A 10,148-nucleotide genomic window follows, 5' to 3' on the forward strand; every position below is an offset into this window, starting at 1 on the left:
TGCAATTTTTATATTTAGAATTGAAATTCATTTTATCCAGTTAAAGCAGTAACGTGTTTATTTATATTTTATTTTATTCACTAATCCCAGTGTGCTATGCAATAGGAATACATATAACACTAACTCAAACTCCTGCCTTTGAGGAATTCATGGTTTTACAGAGCTGTTAATTTGGGGAAAATACTTTTATATAAAAGTGATCCATTGGACTTTATCTTTAAAATCTTTCATTTTTAAATTTTAATCTCACTATCACTACCACTACCTGCAAAGGCATCCAGAATTATTAGGTGTGGTTTTTCTCTCCCTTGAGTTTATGGTTCTCTGCTTCACTATATCCATGGGTTCGCCATAATTGTTATATATAACACTTGTTATTTTATATAGTTCAGGGGTTGGGAGGTGAAATGGAACAAGTCGTATGTACATATTTTTCTACTGAGTTCACATAATGACAGATGGTGGATATGCAGATTTGCAAGTTGTGTGGAACATGATTGCCAAGCAACAACATCCTCTCCCAATGGCATGGGAATTAAACACTAAGGTAGAAACTTGGGCTCCAGATACACTGTAATCCATCTCTACTGCAAGAACTAATACAGTTCTTGGATGGTATGTATTATGTTAGCATTAATCTTTTGCCAGTGTTTTTCTCAGTGAGAAAATTGCAGAGCTGGAGGAAAACTAAAGAACGTTAGTTAACAGTTAAACCAACCAAGACAATGACATTTCAGATAGTCTTCTAATTCTCTATAATACTTCCAAGTTCACTGGGTTGACTTTTTTGACCTAGATATTGTATTGAACTTAATCCTTAATTAAAATTTATTTTCTATTTTAAATACGTTTCTTGCCTTTAATTTGCTAACCTCTATATTTGTAAAAAAAAAAAAAAATTCTATCTATGTAAGTACCCTGAGGTGTGCATTTCTTTCCTATTTTCCACTTTATTTTCTTTATATGAGCATGCAGATTATTTAATAAATACTTGGCTAATAGTCATGATAACTAAGACTGACTATACTAGCCATTTTCCAATATTATGTTAAAGTTATTTTATCTTGCTATATATATCAATTTCCTCATTGGAAAAAGGAAGGCAATAATAACTAACCTTTATAATCTTAGAGGATATTAGGTAAGATAAAAAGAGGATAAAGCAATTTAATTATAAATTAAGGCTCTCCCATAAACTTTTAAAAAAATTAAATATATTCCCAAATTTAAAACTTTCTGGTGCCCTAGATCACACACTGACTCCTACTTGAAGCATGCAGTCATTTTTCCAGACTTCATTGAGCAGTCTCACTTCTGACCTCTAGCAACATCCAACACTTACTAGCACTTAATTTTAAGGAGACAAATGATCTGTATTTTTCAAAAGAAAATATATGAAACTGTAAAGTTTTCAAAAATATATGGCCTTAAATGTTAGTAGCTATACTTGTATTCAAATTATATTAAAATTAGAAAGTGAATCAAAAGTTCTCTAATTAGGGAACTGAAAATCATACCAAAGTACCAATGTCCATAGCTTCTAAGCTGACCATTTCTAAACCAAGCAACTGGATGGCTCTCTGCATTGTGTTAAAGGTTTTTAAAATTAAGGATATGGCAATAGCAATAGTTGCCTATACCAGTGTTGACTCATTCTTAAAGCTGACAATTTTTCCTAACATGTGGCGTATATGGTAAATTGTTTTATTTGTCTAGTGCTATTCATTTCTTTATTTCTTGCCATGCTTCTCTGTAGGTAAACTGTAGTAGGCTGCATAATGGTTTCCAAAGGTATCAGCCCTTATTCTCTGGAATTTTTATATTATTTGGGGAAAAATTGGTCTTTAAAGATGTGAATTAAGGATCTTGAGATGGGAAGATTATCCTGACTTGTCTGTGTGGTCCCTAAATGTCATATATATCTTTGTAAGAGGGAGGTAGAGAGAGAGTTGATAAATACATACAGAAGAGGTATCAAGTAAAGACAGAAGCAAAGATTGGAATCACACGGCTAAAAGTCAGTAATGCTGGTAGCCACCAAAACCTAAAAGAGGCAAGGAACAGATTATTCTCCCCCAGAGCCTCTAGAGGGAGTGCCACCTGGCCAATGTCTTGTTTTAAGCCCAGTCACGTTGATTTGGAGCTTTTGGCATCCAGAATTTTGAGAGAATAGATTTCTGTTATTTTAAGCCACCCAGTTTGTGGTAATTTGTTACAGAAGCCATAGAAAACTAATACGTACACTATATTTTTCTGCCTCATTGATTTTGGGCGTCACCATGTAATTTTCTTTGGCCAGTGTTGTAGAAAGCAGATGTTTATAGATGTCATGTTTAAGCAGAAATTTTAATGCATGCTTTAAGCAGTACATCTTGTTCGTATCCTCCTTCATTATAACATATTCCCAATAGGGGCTACTCCTTCAACCTAGGTTCCTAAAGAAGAAACACATAGGCTCATGCCCAACAAAGCATAGTCAAACACAGTCAAGCCCAATCAATTCAAGCCAAGGTTAGCCAAGCCCAGCCGAACTGCAGCCAACCTGTAGTTCTTTCGTAATATGAACAAGAAATAAATGGTGTCACAAAGTTGATATTTGGGGGTTATTTGTTGCTCACATCAAAGGTGAATGATAATGCACATGGTGGGTTGATGAACATTTTACCCACTGTTTACCTTTTTTCTTTTGATTTTTAAATTATTGTTTATTTTACTTTATTTTAACTACAGAGAAGTATTTCTTCTAATTAAATATTGTTTTCCAGTTAAAGTTCTCTAGGAAGATGAATATTCAGCATTCTTAGGATAGTAGCCCTTAGGTGCTTGAAGGGGATGAATAATCATTCCTTAGTCTTCCCTTCTTTATCATGACTAACGTCAACTTTTTAAATGCCTCCTAATTCCAACAGTGATCTATTATTCTGATATTCTGGGAAGGTAATATTCTTTTGGAAATGTGCAAACTCTTCTTTCACATTATGAACATAATCAGAAGCTTAGTTCATATTCAAGGATATCTTAAATACATTAGATGAAGCATATCTTCACCTCATAGCATTTACTTTTCTCTCTTCATTTTTTGGTCCAATCTATTTTTTTTCTTCAGCTCCTCACATTCAACATCCTGCCTCTTCCTAATGTCTGTTTTCTTTTCCATCAAAATTTGTTTTTCTATTCCTAAGGTTAATTGCAAGTACACAATTCTATTTTTATTCTTAAATTTCCACAATAAAACCATTCATAATTTGTTGATGAATATGCCTTGTGAAATATATGCAAGTTATCTTTACTGCATTGAATTAATCTCCCACTGCTTATACATGTATTTTGATATCTTTAAAAGAGAAATTATGGATAAGCTTAAGAAAATAAATTCTTCAAAATTTTGCATTTTAATAGCATTGTGGACTTCAAACTCCAAAAACATTATTTTTTGGTTATGGCTTATGCTTCTAAGTAAAGTAACAAAGAAGACTGACATTTGTGTATGTTTATTTGTGCCACCTCATGTTGCATTTGTAGATTAAAATTAGAATTTTCAGAACATTGCTGGCATCATATAGTAAACCCGTGGCAAAAAGTGAAACAACTAATTTTCATGAAATACTTTAACTTATTTTATTTACATATAAATAATTTAAGCCTCACAACCACTGAGCTTCAGCTCAGTTAAATGATGTATACATGGACGGATAGCAAATAATCACAACCGGAGTTAAAAGGCAGATCTTTTGAGTCTGTGCCTATTATTTATTTCAGCATAAGCATTTTTATTCACTTATTTATTTATTTATTTTTTGTGGTATGTGGGCCTCTCACTGTTGTGACCTCTCCCATTGGGGAGCAACAGGCTCCAGACGCGCAGGCTCAGCGGCCATGGCTCACGGGCCCAACCGCTCAGCGGCATGGGGGATCTTCCCGGACTGGGGCACGAACCCGTATCCCCTGCATCAGCAGGCGGACTCTCAACCACTGAGCCACCAGGGAAGCCAGCATAAGCATTTTTAAAGCTACCTACTCATGAGACCTGGATAAAAAATGACCTGACATGATTGTGCTTGGGTGAAATAGAAGGGAGTGAGAAGAGAACAGGCATCCCATGAGATAGAAGCACCAATCCCGGGGTTTCCTGATGATGCAAAAGCTCACACGACTCATTATGTTTTGAAGGCATTAGAAGAGTATACTTTCTGCTTCTCTGACTGGCGTTAAGTTCTCCTCCTTGAGTGTTCCACTATGTTCCAGAGGGCAAGAAGTGCCATAGCATAAAAGTTAGGGAAGGGTGTAAGTAAGCAATTTATCAAAAAGAAATACAATGGCTTTTAAAAATTTCAAGTGATACTCAACCATTCCCTTAATTAAGAAAACAAAGTATAGCAATAATGAAGTGTCACTGTTCACTTATCAGATTGGGAATGCTAAAAATTTTCTAATGCAATATTGGTAATAATATAAGGATACCATATACAGTTGATACAACATCTTTGAAAAAAATACTGGCAATATTTTTCAGAACATTAAGAACAGTTAATATTTGAATTCTGCTTCTGGGAATTTATCCCATAATATATGAAACACATTCAAAATGACATAAATAGCAAAATGTATAATAATGAAAGATTAAATATATTTCTATCAATACAGGACTAGTTAAATAATTTGTGGTTCATCTGTACAGTGAAAGATTACACATATATATAAATATATACACAAGTATATATATGTGGTAGATGCCTATGTGCTATTATTGATATATCTTGGAGATTGTTAAGTGAAAAAAGAAAGCAGTGTGAAAATTAGCTCTAAGTGCATAGAATACTCTGGAAACATATTTAAGTATCTTTTAAAATATTACTGCCAATAAAAAGGGAAGGAGACCAAAAGTCAGTGGTGATAGCTACACATGTTTTCATTGCATATTCTTTTGTCTTCTTTTATTTTTTTTAACATTTACATGTATTTTAATAAAACACCAAAACCAGTGCAAAAAAAAAAACATTCAGAATGAACAAATACTTACTGTTGTGGTAGCCAGTATTCTAAAATGGTCTCCAAGATTTCTACCTCCTGATCTACATGCCTGGCATAATTTCCAACCCTTGCAAGTGCAGGCAGGGCTTATTAATATGATGGATTTTTTACTTCTGTAATTAGGTTACATTATATGATAAAGGTGAAGGGCTTTTGTAAATATAATTAAAGTCCCTAAACAGTTGACTTTCACTTAATCAAAAGTGAGATTTCCTGGGTGAGTCTGACCTAATCAAGTGTGCCCTTTAAAAGAGGGTTTAGAGGTCATAAAAATATTCCTCTGGCCTTGAAGAAGTAAGCTGTATGTTGTGAGGGGGCCTGTGTGGCTGGAACTTGAGAGGAACTTTTATTTGCTGAGGGCAGTTCCTGGATGACATCTTGATTGCAACCTTCCAAGGCTCTGTGTGGAGGACCCAGTTAAGCTATGCTGGAGTGTAGGCTCACAGAAATGGAGAATATACACTTGTGTTGTTTTGAGTCGCTAAATCTTTGGTAACTTTTTATGCTCTTATGAAAAAATAAGTACAATTGAGTACTTCCTGTGCACCAAGCAAATAAGTTTAAGCACAACGTGGTAAAGAAATTTTTCTCATATTACTAAGTAAGGAGAATTGAATTCCATAAATTAAACTCTCACAGTACAGCACCCATGTGTGGAGATATAGTGACCGCCACAGCATCTGCCAAAATAGAAAGTGGACAGTGGGAGAGCAATCTCGCCCTGCATATTGCAGTACAGATTGGTGAATTTAACCTCTCAGAGAACATTTGTATTTATGTTGTCTGCTTAGCTATTACTGCAGAGAATATATCCCTTGAAAAGAGTCTGTCCTTACGGAGAGTTAGTGAAAGGGACTGGTGTCAGTCTTACTTTAACAAAAGTCATGTCTTGGGAAAACAAATAAGGATTAGAGTAAGAGATAGCCACTGTGAAAAAGTAAAACAATATAAGAATGAAGCCACAGAATTGTGGTTCTGAACCTTATGTCTCCAACACCTGATACACTCTCAAAAGCATCATTTCTTCAGCTTCAAACAAGCCTAGTCAGTGTGATTAAGAAGGTCTAGGATGAGGCACAGGAACTAGCAATTTTAACCAGAATGTCAGACGATTCTGATGCAGGAGTCTAGGACCACAAATTGATCAGCACTATGTAAGAACTGTGGGTCTCATCTATTGGTAGCAATCTGTCATGTACTCAGACAGAATGAGATAAAAAGAGAACTGACCTGAGAAAAGGATGTAAGCCTAAGGGGCTTTGGAAAAGGAAGTGTTACCGAGTCCACACTCATACTGCTTACCGCACAACAGGCCAACAAATCGTGAGACAAATTACTGGGGCAAGGAATAGTGACTTTATTTGCAAAGCCAGCAGGCCAAGAAGATTGTGGACTAGTGTCCCAAAGAACCATCTTGCCCAGGTTTGAATGCTACTTTCTTTTATAGAAGGGGTGGGAGGTGAGAGATAAAGTAAAAAAGGTGTTATGTTGTTGCAGATATTTCTTTGTCCGAGGGGATGTGTTAATTTCTTCTTTCCTGCAAGCATTCATAGGTGAGCCTGGTCAGGATGTTTCCTGCAAGCCAAACAAAGGTACTTTAGCTTAGTGCTCAGACATGAGAGGCAGGGTTCCCAGAGATAGACCATTATGTATACTTTAAGCTGTAGGCAACATCCCTTAAGTGATTAACCTGTAGCAAAAGCATTAGAATACAAAGTTTAAAGTAAAAGAAAGAGATCCAATATGGAGTCAGATTTGTTCTTCCCTATTTCAGAGGCTCTAGGTAGTTCAATCCTTTGGGTAAATTAATAGCCTCTCTATAACTGAGGGACTCTTGCCTGGAAGATGTATATTAAAATACTGCTGGTCCCCTACATTTAAAGGTATTGTAAAGAACAAAATGTAATTATATAACGAGCTTTGAAGGGCAAAGATTTTTTTTAACCAATGTAAGATGTTATAACAAAATCATGTAATGGTATCAAAACTCTTAAAATGTGATTTTTTTTCCCTGTGGCTTTGGTGTTTTATGGTTAACTAACACTTACTTACACATAGAATCATCATGTATCTTCATTAACAAAAATAATTTGCTTATCACTTGTATGAAGACCAGTCATGGAACTATATGAGCCTAAAGAAATAGATTAATTCAGATAGTTACTAATTTTCTCATGCTTTGTTCATATACATGGGACAAGAACAAATATGTGCTAAGCACACAAAGAAGTGTCTTGGATTTTTCAGTAAAGTATTGCAATGCTATCTGATAAGTATGTGTAGAAACTATAGGTATAAACCTTAATCGCACAAAAGGGAAGGTGAATTCTAAGGGGGTGGGAATTAAAGGAAGACTACACAGAGGAAATAAATATAAGCAAATCTAAGGTATGTATTAGCAAAGCATATGTCTTGAGAGTTATGGAAATTTGTATCAGGATGCTTTTGAGAGCAAAGAACAGAAGACCTATCTAAAAGTGGCTTAAATAATGTGAAAATTTTCATCTCTTATAACAAGATTAGAAGTAGAGTTAGTCCAGAGTTAATTCAGTGGCTTGAGGACATAATTAAGGAATCAAGTTTCTTTTCCTTTCCTGGTCTTCCATTCTCAGAGTTAACATTTGTCCTGGAGTTTTTCCCCCAAAAGTATTCAGAGTTATCACATCCTCCCAAAACTTGAACCAAGATTAGAAACAAAGGGAAATTCATGTCTTGTCTCCTTGCTTTAAGAGTGAGGGAAACTTTATCAGGAGCCTTCAGAAGACTGTCCCTCTGGCTCAGAGGTTTCATGCTTATGCTGAAAGTGACCACTGGCAAGAGGAGAAGGGGGAAGAGAGAAACACCATCATGGGCTTAGACTAATCATGATTCAGCCCTGGGAGCTGTGGAGGGGCCTAGTGACCCCTGCTCAATTTCTAGTATGTGAGTACTATATGAAGGAAGCCAAAAATTCAGTTGTTGTTTGTATTTTGTTTTACAAGGGAAAAGGGGGTGAGAATGACTATTGAAGGCAAACAGAAATTTCATACAGTGTGTAAATGAATGGAACCATTAGCAAGCATGTGCATTTGGGAAACTGCAATTAATTACATACAATTGGGTCGTAGAGAACAAGAAGAACTTGAAAGGGTATGGATCATGGAGTCTCACGTTTTCCCTACAAAGAACAGGGAGCTAGGAAATGACATAATGAAACTATGTTCTACAAAGATCATTCTGGAAAGATAACTGTGATTTTGGAAGCAAGCTGACCAACAAGAGAACATCATGAAGTTCAGGTGAAGGATTATGCCCTAAAGTCAGAGATACTTAAGATATAAAATTAATTGGATTACTTACCAGTTATATGGTGGGAGGGGTAATCAACACCAATTTAAGTACTATTCAGTTCTCTCTATTTTATATACTTGTACATTAAAAATGTACAATAAGAGGTAAAAACAAAATTCTCCCATGTAGAACTGACAAAATACTGATTTAATTAAGTGAAATAGTTTCAAAGATGGCAATGGATAAATGTATTTAAAGTTTGTCACATAAATAAGTCACATGTTTCTAAAATTTACCACATATGGATATAATTTTAAAATATTCTTCTAAAACTATTGATTCTTTGTTGAACATTCTAACTTTAACTTAGACCAGAAATAGTTTACTTATTTTCACCCAAAAAAAATCTAGTCCACTTTATAAAAAACACAACTTTAAAAATAGATATAATGGTTAAAATTTTGGACATTATTTTTTCAAGGTTGATTTGCATTAATAACATTATTTTTCCAGATATCACTATAAAAGATCAAATCCCATTTTCTTTGTGATTGGTTGTCTTTACATTTTATCAGAAATTATATTATGTGGAAGAGCATTTATGTGTTATTCGCTGGGGGACCCCTCAGGTGTTTAGAAAACCCAGTCCTTCTTATGGGAACAGCCTCACACTTGGAACTCAGTTGGCACTGGTGAGAATAAGGCTGTAATCTATGTCTTTGTTACAGAGCTTTCTCTGTGCGAAGCAAAGTAATCTGTTCAAGTATCAAACTCATGACCTTTGGCTCACTGGCAGCAAACTCCAACCAACTAGCCTAGCAGCTGAGGATAGAATGGAAGAATTCCCTCATAAACATCTGCTTTAGCTCGATCCAATAGAAAATACATTATAGCCTCTGGAGCTGGAACACACTCCTTGTGAGACATCAATTAAGTCACAAGAACAGTTTTTGTGAAAATCTGCCTTTCTAAATCTTAGAAATAAAAATCCTTTCCACAGTCAAGCAAGCCAGACAAACAAGACCTACAACTGGAAATCCAGTTATTTAACATGGCAATTATCTAAAGCTGGTTTCTTTAAAGGTTTCTTTGCCTTACAACATTGCTCTGGCCCCTTTTTTCTCCTCTTGAAATGTTAAAGGAGAGAACTCACTTTTCATTAATTGCTGAATTTTCTAAAAAGTTTAGTTACTGTGTAAACATCTTGTCAAATATTTAGATTATTCAAACGTATTTCCCTATCAGATTCACTGACTCAGTGCTCAGTGAGATTATTGAAAGTATTTTGCAGGGAAGATGGACTTATTAACAACTCTGTGGTTTTTTTCAGACTTCACTCCGCACATAAAATGGCACATTTATGAAACAGTTTTATCTAATTGTTTCTTGAGACCTCAATCTATCTAAAGCAAGCTAGTTAAAGAAGAAAAGCCTTAGACAACAGCTGAAAGTTTAGAAAGAGATGAAAAGATATTTGTATTAAATACTGAAATGTAACTGCTTATATTTTTTTTTCTTTTTTTTTTTTTTTTTGCGGTACACGGGCCTCTCACTGTTGTGGCCTCTCCCGTTGTGGAGCACAGGCTCCGGACACGCAGGCTCAGCGGCCATGGCTCACGGGCCTAGCCACTCCACGGCATGTGGGATCTTCCCGGACCGGGGCAGGACCCCGTGTCCCCTGCATCGGCAGGCGGACTCTCAACCACTGTGCCACCAGGGAAGCCCTGCTTATATATTTTGATCTCAGGGTTTGCTATAAAGTGGATCCTAGAGACCAAGACAATAGCTCAGCTATTATCTCACATGTTTATTGTTACCATATACAGCATTGTGTATCAAATAGCTCT

This window comes from Mesoplodon densirostris, chromosome 9 (assembly GCF_025265405.1).
Source record: "Mesoplodon densirostris isolate mMesDen1 chromosome 9, mMesDen1 primary haplotype, whole genome shotgun sequence".
Taxonomy (NCBI): Eukaryota; Metazoa; Chordata; class Mammalia; order Artiodactyla; family Ziphiidae; genus Mesoplodon; species Mesoplodon densirostris.